We start from the raw sequence: 19679 nt of genomic DNA on the forward strand, positions 1-19679 counted from the left end.
TATTTCCTTCTCAGTTAGTTCACCTGGAATGACTCAGAGGTTTGGTCAAGATATAGAAAGATATTGGTTTGAACAAAGTCTCTCAACTGTCCCTCACAGTGGATGTCAGCTTCTTGAAATTAATGATCTTTAACTGGCTGTCCTATTCCAGCTCTCCCTGAAGTCTTCCTTCGGGTCAGTGAATTCATCTTCAGGACTCAGCAGAACAGAAATAATTCAGTTGCTTTCTCTGAAGTTATCTGGTTTCCTTAGGCCAGCTACCCAGATACACTTTTGCTAAAAGCTTCCTAGAAGACCACCTCTGGAATTTTCTGGAGTTCGCACCAGTTCTTCTTTCAGTAGTTCTATCCACCCTTCTTCCTTTTCCTCTTTCTTTCAGTGCCTTAGGCTGTTCTTTGCCTGGCTGCCTAAATTGCCAATGGCTCCAACTTAAGACTGAAGTGTGTCATCTCTACCATTTTAAGCGGGCCAATGTTGTCACTAATAAACCTTCAGCAGATACCGAACTCGTTTTAGACCAACAGACTGCCAATAGGCAGGACCTCTGAAGGTAAATAGGATGTCCTTTAAAAAAACCTATCACGTCCCATTCATTTAAGCTGACTGTCCCATAAATACACTCATTTAAATGTGAAAAGGGAAAAGAGAAGCTTCATTTGCTTCCATGGTGACATAAAAACAAACACCTTAATGGCACTTGGCTGGCTCCTAAATCTGTATCTTGTTGGTTGGCTCTGCTGGGCCCAAGAGAATCCACTGCCACCAGGAACAGAATTTATAATTACATCCCTGAACTTCCCTATCCACTGTCAAATATGCCAGTGTGCCAAAAAACAGCCAAAATATATCAAAGACTATGGACTGGTAAGTGGGTGGTATCATCACCAACTGACCCTGAAGAAGGGGTGAGGGAATCACTGTGCAATTGTCCTTACATGCATGGAAGACATGGACAGTATTTTGACCATTGTCCATCCTTGTTATCTGTACTTTTCACAGTTTAGTATTTTCTCACTTTATTTTAGAATCCTTAATCCACAGCCATATGTATATACTTCTACCAGATGAGGATAAAACTTCATTCATATGCCAGAGTTAAGCTGTTAATCTATAATATGGCTAGGAACCCAAGAATGTCCAGATGTTATTCAACTTCAGTGTCCATCATCCCTAGCTAACTAGTCCAGTGGTGAAACATGATGGGAACAGAAGCAATCTGGAGGGCCAAAATTTCCCTGCCATTGGTGTATAAGGTGCCATACAACTGTTTTCATACAACAGATCAGTATATGTAACCCTCTGGAAACTACTTGGGTAGTCTTTAATTTCTCATTATTGCTGAGGAATGTATTAAGAGAGTCCTCCCTCTAGTATAGTTATCTGCACTTTTACCTCGCTTTAATCAATTAATGTTAGGATAGGTTGACACTTCCTTATGTTTTTTATATACTTCTGTGCATAAAGGAAGATACAATTATTGCATTACTTAACAGGATACCTTCCTGGTCTGTGCCATTGTGTGGCCACTGTCACCGGTAACCCTTTTTATCCGTCTCAGGGATATATTTTAACAGAGTACACTTCTGTGGAGTTTAAATATAAGGCTTTCTTTGGCATAACTGAAAACTGGATCATATGAATTGGAAAAGGGGAAGGGAAAATGGAATAATGAATACATCATCCTAAATGGCAAGTAGTATAACAGTCACTGATTTTTTAAAAAAATGCCTTTCTTTCTAGTTACACCTTCATCACAATACATAAATCTTCAGCTCTAAGGGGAACATTGTTCGCCATGAACTGTTTCAAGCCTGTCTCCTTTGTGTTCGAAAGGTGGTTTATTTTTGACTCTGAAGAAGATTTCATAAAAATAAATTGGCTGGCACACACAATGTGTACTTTTACTGGCCCATTATTTCTGATCATGCTTGCAAGATGCATGCAGACATAAATCAAAGGGACTTTACAAATAAGATGTTTTCCTCTGTATCTCCTACACACACGGCAACTGCCTTTAAGCCTGGCTTTATTCTTCCTCAGTATGAAAATGACTGATTGATTGCTCACAGTTTGCATGACTCCCTGCTGCCCTAGATCCATCTCTCCTCCTCATACTCCACACACTTCTTGCATCATTGACTTTCTGCCAGCCATTTTGCTGCCAATGCCTGAGCTGACATTTAATGATCTTTAGACATAGTAATGTCACATTTATCACTCTTTATCAGTTGTGACAGACCCAAATTCAAATGGAAACATGAAATGTAGATGCAATCCAGTCCAAACACTGATATGCTTTTGAGTGGCATCCATCAAAGGAGGTTGAGCTAGAAAGCAAAAAAAAACGAAGTGCTGTTTCTGATGCTAAAATTACCTTTAATAATTTCTTTGGCTACAAGCACTTTTCATTGCAGAATTTGCAGAAGAGTGGATCGGCTTCCAGTTCTTGGAATTGGTAGGAACACTTTTAAAGGAATCATTAAGCATAATATTTTGTTGATGTCTGTTGTTCTCTTCTTATTTCCTCACTTCAGTTTTGAAGAAGCTTACAGTGAGACAATCCAGAATTCTTTTTTTAAGTTCAAGAAAGAACTAGAGAGCATTTTCATGGAGATCACACTATGCATCTCTCCTATGTGGAGATCTTAGCAATTCCAGTGATCTCTGTGCACATCTGCTAAGTCTCCTGTCCAGCTGTTAACTGTTGAGGGATAAAATCAAGCTTTCTCTTCTGTATTTTATACCAGGCTTAATTGTTGGGCTTCCCTTAATATACAGGCTCTAGTTTGTCAAAGTATGGCATATGTTACCATGGACAGGTCACTTTTCTGTCCTTAGCTTTTCCCCCCTTTAAACCCACCACATCACTCTTGCTGAAATCCAGTTGTCACAACTAGCATAGGCCTCAATGAATTAATGGCCCTTACAGAGGAGTTGACTCCTCTGTAATTGACTCCTCTGTAATTGACTCATCAGATCCCCACTGGCCTACTCTCATTGTGACTTACTGCTAGATTTCAGCCTGAGTGTGTTTTTTCATGTAAGCCTGAGGGCGGGAAGCATCATCATATTGATCACCAGAGAAAGCCTCCTTACAAGCCATTTTTTGACTGAAGAACAGGGCAAAATGGTGTGAACAGTAGACCAAAATCAATCACCCACTCAGTTGATCAATCAATCAACCAGTCAATCAATCTATAATAGATCATGACCAGATCACAAACAGTTTTGGTTAGTCACAGGCTTTTAGCAGCTCTCCCAGCTGTGGTTTTCTTTTCCTTTTGCACATTAAACTGGCACTGGGACAGTAAAGTGTATTCGGATTTTTTTAAAAGTCAAACTGAAAACATTTTAAATATTCAAACTGGGATGGAAATATAAATTTTGTATGCGTGTATATCAACACTAAAAATGTGTTTTACCTGTCGTTTAAAAGTTTTTGTCTCAAAAATAGTCCTCGTGACAGGGAATTACAACAACATATAGAGTGCAGATATTTCTTCGGAAAACAGATCTTTCCATCAGTTCATGATGTATTTATTAGAAATAATGGTCCTACACTGCTATTAAAAAGCATAGACTCTTTTTTCCGAGCCATCAAGGCACACTATATCACTACCTCTATTACATTTTGGGGAAGTGATCTTATAAGAACTCCTTGGGCATTGTAGTTGACAATGGAAAAGAGAACTGCTCTCAGCCAGTAATACAATATAGCAGTGCATGGCACAGGTATTGTTTTTATGAGATACCTTTCTTTTATTTTCCAGAAGTGGCAATATCACTTTCCAGAGCACTCCGTTCAACATGTTTCACTAGCAGTATATTTACTTTAAAGGGAGAAAGAGATTAGACTGAAACTATCAGTAGTCTCATGATCCCAAGCAATTGCTGCTGCTTTTGTTCAGTAGTTATGCCACTTGGGTAGTCGAATATTTGCAGGGAAGGGGTGGGAAAATTTAGCAAGAAATTATTGTTCTCATGTCATTTTCCACACATTAACAGGAGTGGATCCTATGTTTTGTGTACATGAGGTGGGGAATAATGGAATGCAACTAGCTGAATCTTCATGGTTTGTACTATACTTTAAGCTACCTCAGATGCCACTTCTACCTTTACAAAACTTCAAGGACCTCAGGAGAGGCCTTTCTCTCAGTCCCACGAACCTCACAGGTGCATCTGATGGGGACACAGGAGAGGGCCTTCTCTGTCGCTGCTTCCAGACTCTGGAGCTCCTTCCCACAGGAGGCCAGGCTGGCCTCATGTTTGCTGTCCTTTCACAAGCAAAGCCCTTTCTCTTCAAGCAAACTTTCCCTGAGTGATTGGCTAAGAGATGTTTTTTGAAATGGGATTGAATATATTTTAGTTGCTTTTAGGTCTGTTTTACTAATGCTTTTATCTACTGTATTTAATATGATGTTTAACTCATCATTCAATAGTTGATAACTTATTGTTTGTAACTTTTAATGCTTCTTTTTAATTATGTAAGCCACTCTGGGTCCTTTTTTTTAGGAGAAATAAATTAATAAAATAAAATAAACCAAAAGAAGGATGCCTGTGCCCCAAATCCTTGTGGGAATTCATTAATTGCAAACACTGCAAGTCACACCATGTGTTCTTCTGCAGATGTTAACTATGCAGTCGGATTTGGAGCTTTGAAATGTAAACTTTGGAAATTGATCCAGGTAAATTGATCCAGGTGAAAACCTTATCGTTTTGAATAATAGAATTAAACATAACATACACTCCTCCTATTCTAAACACTTAGACTGGAAAATGCTCACTTTTGACTTTGATTTTCCCAAAGAAGACAAAGAAGATTGAAGGCAGTTATCGATTTAAAAAAAAATCCACAAAGTGAATTTCGCCAGCTCTCATCTCTTTCACTGCTTTTGACACTCCAGCTTATTACTCTATTCTACTACAGCTGCAGCCAAGCATGTAGCCCGTAATTAAATCTGAGTTAATCACAGGATCATGCTACTCAATTTACAGAGCCTAGTTCTCTGTGTTCTTTCTTTTCTTGTTTTTTAACTGCTAAATGTTGTCATTAAAATATCCTACTTTTAAAAGGAAAGATTTCTTACTCAGATACATTTTGTATTTGAAACATTCTTCAAAAGCAAGTAAAAAGCAGTCTGAAAATATATGAATTCCCTTCCCAAGAGATTTCAGTGCAAAGGGATGGGCCTGTCTTTCATGCAGAGAATCACAGAATCCAGCTAAAATGTTATTGAGTCAGAAAGTTTACATAGACTCTGCACAGAGGCATTTCAATTTTTAATACATGTGGTTGACAATAAAATCCAAGTTGGACCAAGCCAACTACACCAGAGCACAGAGTGCTGTCCTCTGAAGATGCCGGCCACAGAGACTGGCAAAACGTTAGGAAGAACAACCTTTAGAACAACCAAAGAGCCCGAAAAACCCACAACAACCATTAGATCCTGGCCGTGAAAGCCTTTGCGAATAAATCAAGTTTTACTTGTAAATATTTGGGTGCTTCATGCTGTTCACCTTTGGAAAAAAAGCACATACTCTTCATATATACCTGACTGCTATCACAACATCCACAACAGAACAGGAGGCATCAGCATCAGGCACAGCATAAGATAGTTTTCCTCCACACTGATGTGACTATAACTTTGAAACTTGGATCAGTGCCAAGTTAATCTTTTTCCTTTAACTCATCGGTGTCAGTAAAGCAAATGCCTATGAAGAAATATGAATAATATCTGTTCCATCTCTCTCTCTCTCTTTTCCCCCCTCCAGGGTCTCTGTGTACATCCTGCTCTTCTTTAAAGAGCTCAGATGTTATCCTGATAATCATCATCATACTACACAGGGCCATTTTGCAGGCTTAGAGCTCCATCACATGGATGACATACCTTGCACTGTACATCAAGGTCCTTTTATTCTATTTATGATCACATGACAGTCACATAACTATGGATCACTGTTAGCATTCTCAGCTGCCCAGCTGATGGGTGGTGAAGCCCAACAGCTGCAGTGACTTGGCTTTGCTGCTGCTGCTTCTCTCAGCTGGCTTCTGGAGATGTGGTACAGCTTCCAGACAGCGAAATCACAATGATTTTATTTTTCAAAAAAATCCTGCTATCTGGCATAGTGCTATACCAGATAGCAGGAATATTTTTTTAAATGATGACAGTGTCATTCACTCATGTGAACTCCAATGAATTGATTTCACATCCATGCTTAAATAAACAGACCTATGGTGCGTGAGGAGAAAAAAATTCATTGCTGCTGAAAATAGCACAATCTCCTTTCAGATTAATCCATGCTTGCACAATCCTTGTATAACTCTCCAATTTTAAATCAACCTGATACATGTCGAACCCAATTTATATAGAGAGGGTTTGTGTGTTTATCTGTTTCTTTGTTTTAGTTATGGGATCAGTTTGTTTGTCTTAATGCCTTTGATGGCCCTAGATTGGACAAAAGGTGGGCATGTGAAATATATTACCAACAGAGACTTGTCGTACCCTAGTAATAAACTGTTCTATGGAATGTAGAACATTTTCCTTTCTAAATCTTTGCTTCAAAATTTTAATAGACCTTGCACATTTTAATCTTACAGTTTAATGACTGTGAGTCTTAATAATAACAATTGGACGCTGTCAATTCATTTCTTATGGTGACCTTTTCCAGGGTTTCTTAGGTAGGCAATACTGAGATATGGTTTACTGTTCCTTTCTTCTGGGGGTGTCTTGGGACTGTAAAGCTTGTCCAAAGCAGATACTGGCTCTTCCCCTAGGAGGCACAGTGGGGAATCAAACTGCCAACCTCTGGCTCTGCAACTAAATACCTAAACCACTGAGCTATGTGAATGACTCCTGTGAGTCTTAAGGGGCTTTAAATAAAGAGCCTGCTTTGTGGCTTGGATCCTCTCCCAGAAATGAGTAGAGTGTATGCTTTAAAATAAATACAATAAATAAAACATGGTAGCGCTTTCACAGAACTCTGCATTAATTTACTTGTGCCTGATAGAATCTATCCCTTCCAAAATGCCAAATATGAAAGTTCTGTTTTTCTCTTATGAAGTAAGATTTAATGAATAGCATAATGTTGAAAAAAAATTGTGCATGGAAAACAATGACTCTGCATTCTCTTTCCATGACCAAATTATTCTATAGTTATACTTCTAGAAAAAAGCTTAGCTTATGAACATAATACTCTGGTTGATCCACCAGTTAATTAGCTGGTGTTTTTTGTTTGTTTTGTTTTGTTTTGTTTAAATAGATTTTAATTGACTTTCATTGTGGTTGTCATCTGTGAAAAAGTCCTGTAAATTAATGGCATAGTTGCAAACAAAGCTCTTCCTTTGATTCAATAAACTGCTTGTCTGTTGGCTGAAAGAAACAATTGCATTGATTAAGCATCCTGAAAATATGACCTGCTGTGAGTTCTTGCATTATATTTTTGATTAGGTAATTGATTAAAGATTTGAAAATAATTAATATTTGTGATTGGAAGGAGGTAGGTGTGACATGGTGACAGGAAGTGAATCTGCATTGTCCTAAACCAAGGCTTTGAACTCCTGACAATTGCAGAAAGGTTCTAGGGGTGAGGAGAGAAAAGGAGAAGCTATAGAACTCCCTACTGGAATAATCTTGGCAAATATGTACAGTAGCTAGTCATTCACAGGGCTTGGAATGAGTAGCTATAATATTCACAATGATGGAAGAAATCACGCAAGGCCTCAATATGTGTGAGGGAACCCAGTTAACCCTTGGGTGATATCAATATTCCCAATGCTGGCATTTCCAGAGGTTCTGGGTATACCATGTAACCAGCTAAAAGTTGCACCAAAAATCTATTGGTAAAATCCATACATATTTTTTTAAGTCTGGTTTTTCTTTTAAATCAAGTTCTGCCATTGTAATTTGATTTACTCTGGCAAAGATGGGAAAAATTTACTCTCAGTATTCATAGATCCGACAGAGCAATAACATGGAACAGAAAGAGGGAATTCCTGAGGAAATAAGGTCAGATACTTTATGAGATAGACTGGAATTCTATCTATGTTCACACAACACTTGCATAACGTGCTATGGCTAATTACAGTTAGTTGACAAAGTGCTGGGGTGCATCTTAGTTGCAGAATTGGGTATAAATCCAGGCGTATAACAGAGATGCTGGATTTATAGGAGAACTGTACCTGGCAAGGAAGACCAAATAATGCATAATAAAAATAAAACTTCAAAGGGATAATCAGAGCAAACTCAATGAACTTTCAATTTCCTTCATATTGGTGGAACTAAAGGAAGCTATAAGAAGATATCAGACTTGTAAAGCAGTGGAACTAGATATCCAGATCAAGCAAATTAAACATTTTGGGCAAAACACAAAGGAATGGCTTCTTCAGATCTTTAACAGTTGGATGACCAAACAAATTCCAATAATATGGTGGAAGATGAAAGCAATTGCTGCACTGAAACTAGGCAAAGAACCATCAGATCCCAAAAACTGCAGGCCAGTCTCCCCACTATGCCCCTTATACAGTGGTGCCTTGACTTAATGAACGTCCTGACATACAACCATTTTGAGTTACGACCAGTCCAGCCGCAAAATTTTGCTTCAACTTGCAGCCGGAGCTTCCAGTTACAAACAGAAAAAGGCAGGGGTAAAAGGTGGGGAATTCAAATTGCTAACCGTAGACGCAGAGGCTGCTTCTTTGTAGCTCTTTTGCCCAACGGTTAGAGTGAGTGAGATTGGAGGAGGCTTCGGACTGTCTGTTAAGGTAAGGTGCTTGCTTTCTGGTTTTTAAAAACTGTTCTTGGTGGCTTTTGCAGCAAGTTTTTGGGCTGGGTGGTGGGATTATGTTTCTATGCTGTGAAGGGTCTTGCAGGGTTTGTTTGTTTGTTTTTTTGAGGGGTTTCCCCCATGTCCAATGGGTCTTGGAGGTTTGTTTGCTTTTTGGGGTTTTTTCCCCATTTCCGATGGGGAGTTTGTTTGCTTTTTGAGGTCCCCCCCATTTCAGATGGGTCTTGGGGGGTTTGTTTGCTTTTTGGGTTCCCCCCATTTCCGATGGGTCTTGCAGGGTTTGTATGGTTTTTGGGTTCCTCCGTTTTCCGATGGGTCTTGGGGAGTTTGTTTGCTTTTTGTTTTGCTTTTTTGTTTTGCTTTTTTGCATTTCTGAAGGTTGTTGAACAATTTGCTTGCTTGCTGCTCTGCTTGTTTTCCATTTCCTTTGGCCTTAAAAGATTAATTGCATTTCAGTGCATTCCTATGGGAAATGGTGCTCTCAACTTATGACCGTTTTGAGTTATGAACAGAGTTCCGTAACCAATTAAGTTCATAAGTCGAGGCACCACTGTACAAAGTGTTTGAACAAATGATACTAAATCATCTAAATGGAATCTCTTCTAATTCCAGAAAGGCAAGCTTTAAGCCTGGGAAATGCTGTATGGCTCGGATCTTAAATCTAACCCAGAATATATTTGGAATTTACCACATAATGCTGTATTTTGGAAGTTCAGAATATATCCAGATCCAAATTCAATAGTTCCAAATGTGTATAATAATAATTCCTAATATTCAGAGTTCTATTTACTCCGGTAGATTAGAAGGCAAAAGGCTAGGTTTTTGCTTGTCAGAGGAAGAAGTAAAAAGTGACACATATTTCTCAGGCATCCTGGAGTGATTTCTTGAAAAATGAAACTTTAAAACACTCTGGCACCAAGGGTAGTGGGGGCAGACAACTCAGTGTCTCCTGATAGGGGTTGCTATGCATTTTCAAGGGGGGCTCGGATGAGAACTGAACCTGTGCATGATATCAGTCTACACTAATGAAATCTAGAAGCAGGCACAGATACCAGAAGTATTTTTCCACATTGGTTCTTTCCAATTGAAAATCCCCTGAGCATCTGTTGTTAGGATATACTCTGGTACAAGCCTGAACTGCAGCAGTTTTCTCTCTGTCCTTTTCTAAATCCGCAACTTATATTTATATTCTCTACATCACATTGTATATTGTTTACTTAATATAGTTAGGAGTAAGACTTGGGATTATTATGTTCATAGTCTAGAAGATACAAGTGGAGATATACACTCAACTCCAGTTTTCTAGATTCAGGTTAATTTTACCCCATGTAAATGAGTGGGATGACACTGTATTAAATCTCAGTGGTTGAGCTTTACTAGGCAGTGGCTCACATAGCTGTCTTGATATTCAAGCATAACTGTGCTGTCAGTGATTTGTCCTGTTTTATAAACATCTGATATTCTGAGGAATTACCTCATAATCCTGTCAGAATGTTTGCATTACTTATGCTGCTTCTGAATTTTTCAGCTGCCGCAGGAAACTTCTTAATGACTCTTCTCATGCCTATCCACATTTATGTGAAATTACTTCAATTTACCACAAACAAAATTGTGGTTCCTTCTCCTCCAGTTCTTTTCCAAATTGAATGTTGGTCCTAGCTTGAGTACAAATTAGATCTACAAATATTTCAAGATACTCTAACAAGAATGTACAAATTACTGCAATATTGTTTATGTCCAAAACATAATACAGTATTAATTTACTAAGCAAACATTTTGCACTGTATCAATTTATTTATGTAGGATTTGCAACTATCTTTCATTCTCTGCTGCGTCTGCTAATAATTTCTTTTCTTGGCACTTAAAACTGAAGTGTTAATTTTGAATTATTCAGACTTGAATAGAATTATAGAAAGAACATTTATTGGAGTCTGTCATATCATTTTTTCATGTATGTCATAAGCAAGATGTAGTTATATGTCTTTTGAATCAATCTAACATTCTTTCTGTTCATCTTATATTTTACATGGATGTTAATTTCATGGAGAATTTTCTCCTGTGAGTTGCTGATAATTGTCTTCTTCATCAACTCTCTGGTTTACCATAGTCTAAAGAAAATCTCAACTGTACATAGCTTCAAGATAAAGCAGAATTGCTATTCATATTCAGTATTCTCGCATTGTTGTGGTATCTTACAAAGACTGTATGTGGCTGTTACAGGAGGCCCTACAGTACATGGTGGCAGTTCCTGTGCGGTGAACTGTGTGACAGCTTGAAGATTTTTTTTCCAAAGCACATTAATTTTACCATGTGAACTACTGTGATAAAAAATAAAAGCTTCCAATTCACTAGGAGCTAATCAGAAATAGCTCTTTCAGTGCCTGACGCCCCCCAGGTGTAGGTGTAGGTACTACTACTACATGCACACACACACACACACACACACACACACACACACACACACACACACACCACAGTTGTTGTTTAATTCGAAAATCATCATGACAACAATTGAGAATCCTTCCTTATGAATCCTTCCTATAGCTATCCAGCCAGCCATAGAAAAAAAGCATGTTATAGTAAAATTGGGCTCCACTGGTTTCTGACATGTTCAATTGATGTGAGCAAGAAAGATAAAATGAATTCCAGCCTCTTATGAAATTACCCCTTTGGGAGATGGTGAAGACACAATCCACAAAGCAGCTACTTCAAGGTGGCATCTCCTTCTTCCAGAATGCCTGAGTACGATCATGAGGAGAGCTGTATACAGTGAACCTCAGAAGATGCCAGACTTTTATATGACAGCTGGACATGACAAGAAATGTTTCCCTTTACAATAGAATTCACAGACTGCAATCCAGCAGTGTGGCTTTTTATGAGCAATGTTTGGGAAGAAACAGAGGTACAGACTGCTAAGTAACAATGGCAATTAAGTTGGAACAAGCAGTTATCTTGGAAGAGTTTCAACCCCTGCCAATCTCTACACTAAACAAACCATGATGTATTTATTTGAGTACAGTGACATTGCTTTCACTCTACCTTTGAAATAATATTTGGTTACTTCCCTTCACTTACTGTAGCTTTGTGGAGATAATTTACAGCATGAAAAATTGCATTTGATATGTTTTTTTCTTTCACCAGGCATGGATGTCAGATGTTCTGCAGCTTGAAAACAAAAACTCAGCAGACAGACAATATGACCATCATATTTGTAATCTTACACTATAAGGACCAGGTAACTCTAGGGTGCAGTCTCAGGGGTGCGTATTTTCCTCATTTATCTGAAATATTTGAATTGATTAAATGGAAACTAATAATGTCCTTCTGAAGGAAAATTTTTGAACAGGTGGGATGAAAAGGTGTGAATATACCTCAATGTCTGTATTCTTCTTTGGTGATTTTCCTTAAAATAGAGAGTGATCCTGATCATGCTTACTAAGAAGTCTGGATGATTTCCTGTAACCTTTTCCTCGCTAAGGGAAATAGGACTGCAGCTCTCAACTACAATTTTCTCTTGATTGTTTTTGCGAGATCAAATCAGCAGAGACAAATGGAGAGGACACCTAGATGGATGTCATGGAAATTCCAGTCCTTTGAAATGTCATCCAAATCAATAAAAATGAAACATTTGAATAATTACATCCCAGTTACTGTAATGGGGTTGATGTACACCCATTTTTCCCCTGGGTTGTATTCTAAAGGAATATGTTAGTTATTATTATCCTCCTTACAGTTAGGCATCCTTATATATCTTGAATGTGTTTTTTTCTTTACATTGTATCATATCGCCAACTACCAGCTGAGCCCCTTCACAGCTCAGAACAGTACAGAAATGCATGTTACATTTGAATGAGATTCTATATGTACTGCAAGCTGTCAGGGCTGGGAGGGTCCCCACCATGTTAAAAAAAAAAAAAAAAGAGAGAGAGAGAGAGAGAGAGAGAGGCCTTTCTGTTAACTTGGATTACTGACTCAAAGTGACAAGGAGGTCCAGTAATCAAGTGTTTGTCTTTCCAAACAGGGCAAGGAGGGGAGGTCAGGACAATCAACTGCTGTCTGCAATCAATGATCATACTGCTGCCTTTCTTGCACTCTCAGAACAATCTACCTACTAGTGTCCAAAAAGCTGCACTTCAAGGATAAAGATAGGATGGATGAATAACCTACAGTGGACAGCTTCCTGCTTCCAAGTAGTTTTGAACTACCCTCTAAGCTGTCTTTCCTTAAATGTAAAAAAGTGTCATAAGCTGTGCAATTCAAAGATTCATCAGGAGAATGAGCAAGATGAAGAATATATAGCATTTTCTAATTACTTGGCAAAATTAAAGGGACAGGGGGAGAGACAAAACATTTCTGCTCATTGTATACAAATAGTGCCTTATTGTATACAGTAAGTAGAAATGTATACAAATAGGCACTATTTGTATTTGAATATTTTCAAATATTCAGTAGTACAGGGCTACTACTGAATATTTGAAATGGCATGGATCCAGCTGACCTCATGTAAGACAAATCTGTTGAATCAATGGGCACAAGTTTTAATTTACTATTCAACAGCTGATTCGGTGGGTTTATTGTAGTTGCAACTACCTATTAGGTTTGAGCCAACTTTTATTACACAAACAGCTGAATTCAAATATTCGCACACTATAAGACTATCAAAGCTGGGTCTCATGCCTTTTATAAACTTTGGAACTACAGTTGTAATACAAAGAGAGAGAGAAATGACATGAGTTTTGAAGTAAATAACTACATTCTCATTGGCTCAAAAGGGAAAGGACTGAGAACAAAAGTTACATTATTGATCTAACTGCCAATATCTTGCTGGAGCCAAACAAATCTTCTGTGTAGCCACCAGCATGCTCTTTAAGGTCCCCCCCCCCTTTCCTCTTGCTTCCAGTTTTTTTCTCAGAGGTATAATCACGCAGCATCTGTCTCTGTCATCCTCCTCTCTATGATGTCTTGGCTGGCAGTCTCTGAATCTTTTTAACAGCAAAGAGTCTGTCACTGTCACCATTGACAATGTGCTGATAATCCTGTCAGTGGGTATTGATTGATTCCATCATGTATTCAAAGCAGCAGCAAGTTAATCAGGTATCTTTTCAGAATTATTTAAGCCATGAAAATAAGCATTACTTCCAGACTCACACAGCTTAAGAACACACAACACACCAAGCTCCATAATAGAGAACTGCTTTCTTATTAACTTCATAAAAGCATTGCAGCCATGGTTAAATCAAAAGTTTCTTCTCTGATTTCTATGGTCATTTAAAAGATTCAAAATTGGTGCTTTTTTGTTTTTGTTTTTGTTTTGACCTGAGTTTGCTTTTGCAGCTTAAGAAACTGCTGATCTATTAAGTTTGTGAGGTGTATTCAGGAAGATGCTCAATTTGCATGGGGAAGACCAAGCAAGAAACAACATGGAAGCCTGTCCATGTGAACAGATTATACCACCCAAGATGTCTGCCTCCTCCTCCTGTTTATTTACACAGCAACACAGGAATATCATACAGGAAAAGACTGCAGCCATGATGGCTAACGGCATGATGCTGGCAGATTGTAGGAATTGTAATTTAAACAACAACAAAAACAACAAAAAACATATACACAAGCATTTCCTATATCTGTTGACAGGACTCTAAATCTAGAGTAAATTTTCACTCCACAGTTGTAGCAATTAAATACTATTAATTCTTACAGCACCATTCGACAAAGTCTGGGAATTTGTAATTTGGAGAAGTCCTAAGAATTCTCAGCTAGCAAGCTCCAGTGTACTCTCTTAAACTAGAGATGGGGACAAAATTAACCATAGACAGACAGACAAACAAAAGACCCACAAACCATTTTGTGGGCAGTTTGGGGAACCACACTTTCACAAAACGAAATTAAACACTAAACTTTTTTATCATTGGCATTTAGGTTCATTCCCCCTGAATGCCCCCCTTCATGGGTCCCAGCACCTACCTTACTTGCTCCAGGCCTCCTCCTCCCCTCTGCCACTGCCCAACTGAGGAGGACAGTGGACTGTCTGAGACCTACTTCCTGCCTCAGTGCTTCCTAGGAGGTCTAGGGTATTGCGAGAAGTGTAGTATTGCTGCCTATTGGGCTATATATTTTGTTGTTTAGTCATTAAGTCATGTCCGACTCTTCGTGACCCCATGGACCAGAGCACACCAGGCCCTCCTGTCTTCCACTGCCTCCCAGAGTTGGGTCAAATTCATAACTGGTAGCTTCGATGACACTGTCCAACCTTCTCATCCTCTGTCGTCCCCTTATATATAAGGCTATATATAGTGAACTCTAAAAAAAAAACCATACTTTTTACAATACCCTAAGATTCCCAGGAAGCACTGGGGCTGGAAGTAGGCCCCAAATAGCTTACTGCACTACCCAGCTGGGTAGTGCAGTGGAGGGGAGGAGAAGGAGGCTCAGAGCAAGTAGGGTATGTGCTGGGGGCCATGAGGTGGGAAAATCCATGAAGGGGGTTCATTAGAGATGGCCACAAACCTAACAAACCATTAATTGGTTTGTTTTTTAAAAACATTTGTCATGGTTTGTGGTGCATGGACACTGACAAACCACAAACCCTAATGAACTGCCATCTTGCTGATTCATGTCCATCTCTTCCATAAACTTTAGCAAAGAATTCTAGTTTACCACACTGAATCACAAATCCCAAGATTTTAGAGAGGTTAAAGCAGTGTCCAACTCCTATAACCATGTAGTAGAAATATATTCACAGAGTTCCACACACACAGGCCTCCCCTGTAGAGACATCCACATATAGTGTGTGTCAGAGAATAGGACAGGCCACAGAGTGCCACACCAATCCTTAGTACCCATGTTCTCAATCATCCTGTGTCAATTTCAAGGTGTTCTGAAAGTTTTACCTTCAACAGCAGAGCCATCAGGTATATGTGATTCTCTAGGAATGAGAGGCTTTTTAAAAAAATATTTGATGATGCTTCTGGTTCAAAAGTATCATCTTTAAGTGGATGTCAGCCATCATTGTTGTTTCTTCAAATAACCATAATAAACATAGCCCTCAAAGGCTGCTGAACAAAGACTCCTAGACGATTTTGCACTGAACTGATTTTAATTCTGATTGGATTGCATGAAAGTATCACATTTGACTATTATATAATTTGTATTGGGGAAGCCAATTAGCTTAGAAAAGGACATTTCTTTAAAGGTGAAAGATTCAAGGCATAATAAAACTATGGTAGTAAAACATGCACATGTGATACAAGCAAATTTGTGGGACATGGGATAAGTATGTCCCTGAGGTATCATTTTTGCATCAATAAAGGTTTTAAAAAATAAATATTTGCTTGGTCTAAGGAGTGGGTGTGCAGAATTAATGCACCACAGGAACACTACTGGAATTTAAAATGCAGTGGGTTAAAAAATGGAGGAAAGAAAATCCAGCAGCCTCATTATTATGGCAATCAAGCCGTCATTTCCCTGCATCATATATCATCACCAGTAGAACTAATTTCAGACTCTCAGTGTTTCCTACTCTCAGGAGATAGTTGTTGCTGGTGGTGATGAATGAAAGAGAATGCAAAAACTCAGAGTGATTGAGCATATGAACCCACAGAACTAAAAGAGGCAAAGTTAAAAATGGCTCTAGTTAGGATGCAGGCTTGTTTGGGATGACACCAAACATCTGTGCAACAATAGATGACAGCAACTTGTCTATGGGCATAAAGTGCAATGATATCATTAAATGTGCATCACCTTCCTATTCCCACCACCAGGACCATCACCACAGGCTAAAGTCTTTTCATGTCCTCCTAAGTATACCTCCTGGAAAGTGAGGAAAGATTCACACATACATTTTCATTACTCAGTGCATCGTCACTTCATTTCTTCTAAAGTAGTGAACTCAATATACAGATTGACACAGTGAAAATAGATCTTTGGTATTTTAACCTTGGAAAAAAATGTGCCTGAGCAAATCAGAAAGGGACATTTCTTTAAAGCTGATATATTCAGAATTGTATCTCTGTTAGTCCCTTGGAGCACACCCAACAAAAGGGTCTTGGGGCAGCTTGAAGATGTTTATTAGGACATAGTCTTACACAGATTCGAGTCCATTTTGTCAACTAGATGAAGTGTATTCTTCAATTTTACACAGGTGTACAAGGAAATAAATATGGTAAGTGCTAATTCTAGGAACATGTGCAGAAGAGAACACCTAGCTCAGCAAAGTCCAAAAGCAAGTTAAGGATCCAATGCCCTGGATAGATAAATTTTGTGGGGTGTTTTTTTTCACCATTTTCCCCTTCTTAAGGTCTTTCAATTGCAAATATGAAGAAATTGGGAAAACTGGGATAATTCATACAAAAATGAACTGAGAAAAATGCTTCCCTGTCCCCAGTTTTAGATCATTGATACGGGCATGACCTGTCAGTGTAGTGATTCTGAACCTGCATAATGACTCCCATGAGAGTTCAAGTTCGTTGAGCAGGAAAATGGTGAAGGGTTGACAGCCATCAGTTTCTGAGCAGTTGGATAACAAGAAAAGATCAAGATGTCTGACCCATCAGAAACCTTCCTATGTAGTCAAATTCTAAAAGCTTGTGACTTGGATTTTTAGCCAATTTCTTCCTAGTGAAATCTCTGTGGCAAACATAGTGTTTCTAAACAGATTACATTGAGCTAAGTCCCATTGATTTAATGAATCCATTTCTACAGAATGGTTGTTATCAAGGGGCTCTGATGCAGACACTAAGATAGAAGCATTATTAGTTAGAACTGCATTGTTCCAAACAATTCTGTCCTTTGTTGCTGAAGAGCACACACAGAATATCTGACTGAATAGGAAGTGGCCATGAAAAGAATACTCACCAAGCAGTACTTGAAACTACTGTGCACAGAAAAGAAGTAACAGTTTGATAACAAGATTAGCACGAGAATACAGCAGTAATTGTACCAAAGCCAAAATGTCTGTCACATTCTTATTGTCATTTCATAAATGTTCTTGGATAGCTCTTTAATGTCAAAATTTTCAATGTAACATTTCCATACTGGGGATCCCAACAGCCTACAATAAGAACCAGTCTGATTTAGTGGATAGACTATTGGACTAGGGCTCAGGAGACCTGAATTCAAATATCCACTCAGCCTTTGAAATTCACTGACAATTGACAGTAGTAAAAGCACTGGTTAAACATGTTACATACCTTGAAAACCCTATCAGGATCACTTCAACACGCGGAGAGACACACAGAGACACAGACACAGACAGACACACACCACTACAAACAAGCATTTTGCCGCCTGAAGTAGATCCCAAATGGTGCATACTTTATATTAACACTGCATCATTCAGATAGCAATTCTATCATTCATTTACCGCCATGCCATTCTCAGGTCACATAACCCTCCTGCATGAGAGGGCTGGCACTATCTGTGCATCTGTAAGACATGGAGGCAGTCTGCACAGAGATCTACCTGTGCCTGCCAACCAGTTCATGATCACTGTATAGAGATAACATGCAGATACAATCAACATTTGCCACTGCTTCCGGTACATCCCAGGCCAGGAATTCCTAGGGCCCAGATGGGCGGCAACAGCATGGTTTGTGGGGAGTGGGCATTATCATTTTTCCAAATCCAGATTGTCTCTTTAAACATCACATGTCTAATGCATGCCCAGTTGTATATGCTGATTCCTTTCCTTTATTGCAATCAACAGATCATTTAAAAATTAGTTACAGAATTCTATAATAATGAGAATTGTTAAATAATACAAATTAAATATATACTGCATATAATTAACTCTTAAAAACAGAAATTTCAATAGATAATTATTATAACATTTTTATAAAACCATTTAAAAAATCCTAATTTTTATCTGATCTGTTGATCATAATAAAAGAATCAGTTGTGTGCTTCCAGCTAGACCAAAGTTGGCAAATCTGGCTCCCCAGTAAAGGGTAGGAAGAGCCGTCTTATACTTAGAACTGAAATTTACTCTCAACCGTCCACTGCTTTTTCAGGATGGAAGGTGAGGTCATGATGGAAAGAGTTCCTGTTTAAAATCTGGACAATTGCTAGTACTTGTTAGAAGTAATGCCATACTAGGTAGACAGATTGTCTTACCTTGTGCTAAGTCAGCTTCTTACGTGCTTATGATATTCATCTCTACGTAAAGGTTCCCCTTGACATTTAGTGCAGTCATGTCCGACTCTAGGGCACAGTGCTCATCCCCGTCTCCAAGCCGTAGAGTCAGCGTTTGTCCATAGACAGTTTGCATGGTCATGTATCTAGCACGACTAGACATGGAACACTGTTACCTTCCCACCGAGGTGGCACCTATTTATCTACTTACATTTAAATGCTTTCAAACTGCTAGGTTGGCAGGAGCTGGGACGAGCGACGGGAGTTCACTCCGTTGCGTGGATTTGATCTTACAACTGCTCGTCTTCTAACCTTGCAGCACAGAGGCTTCTGCAGTTTAACCCACAGCCTACACCCCTAGAAATGAGTGGGACATGATGGCAGTGCCATCATGTCCCAATCATCTCTAAGTGTGTAAATTTTCTCATGTTTTCTTCTCATTCTGAGAATGAAACTTTCCAGAAATTTTCACATTGCTGGGTCATGTCATGAGAGTTTTTATCACTTTCCCCCTCATTTCTGGACCCTTTATTTGCAAACAAAAAAAATCACATATATCCCTTTTGAGGACAAAATGGCTTTGTACAAAAACCTTTTATTTTATGGGGAAAGGCTAGCATTTTGTGCAAAATACAAGATTTTTTATGCAATGCAAGTTTTCTGCACAAAACCCACATTTTGTAAGTGAATTTAAGAAGCGGTAGTATTCTCACTTTTTTGCAGGAGCAAACAAAAAATCTTAGAGTAGTTAGCTGTTTTTGGTAAAG

General features: G+C 38.7%; 1 long non-coding RNA gene across 1 annotated transcript in view; it reads left to right on the forward strand.

Annotated features, from left to right (window-relative positions):
- LOC144588545 (uncharacterized) overlaps positions 1–17627 on the forward strand; it is a 26068-nt gene extending 8441 nt beyond the window's left edge. Inside the window, exons 1-2 of the long non-coding RNA XR_013544152.1 lie at positions 1–12044; positions 12806–17627. The exon at positions 1–12044 is cut by the window's left edge and continues 8441 nt beyond it. This is a non-coding gene — a long non-coding RNA (uncharacterized LOC144588545). The remainder of the gene's footprint in view (positions 12045–12805) is intronic.
- The last annotated feature ends 2052 nt before the right edge of the window (positions 17628–19679 follow it).

Source organism: Pogona vitticeps, chromosome 4 (genome assembly GCF_051106095.1).
Source record: "Pogona vitticeps strain Pit_001003342236 chromosome 4, PviZW2.1, whole genome shotgun sequence".
Classification (NCBI taxonomy): Eukaryota; Metazoa; Chordata; class Lepidosauria; order Squamata; family Agamidae; genus Pogona; species Pogona vitticeps.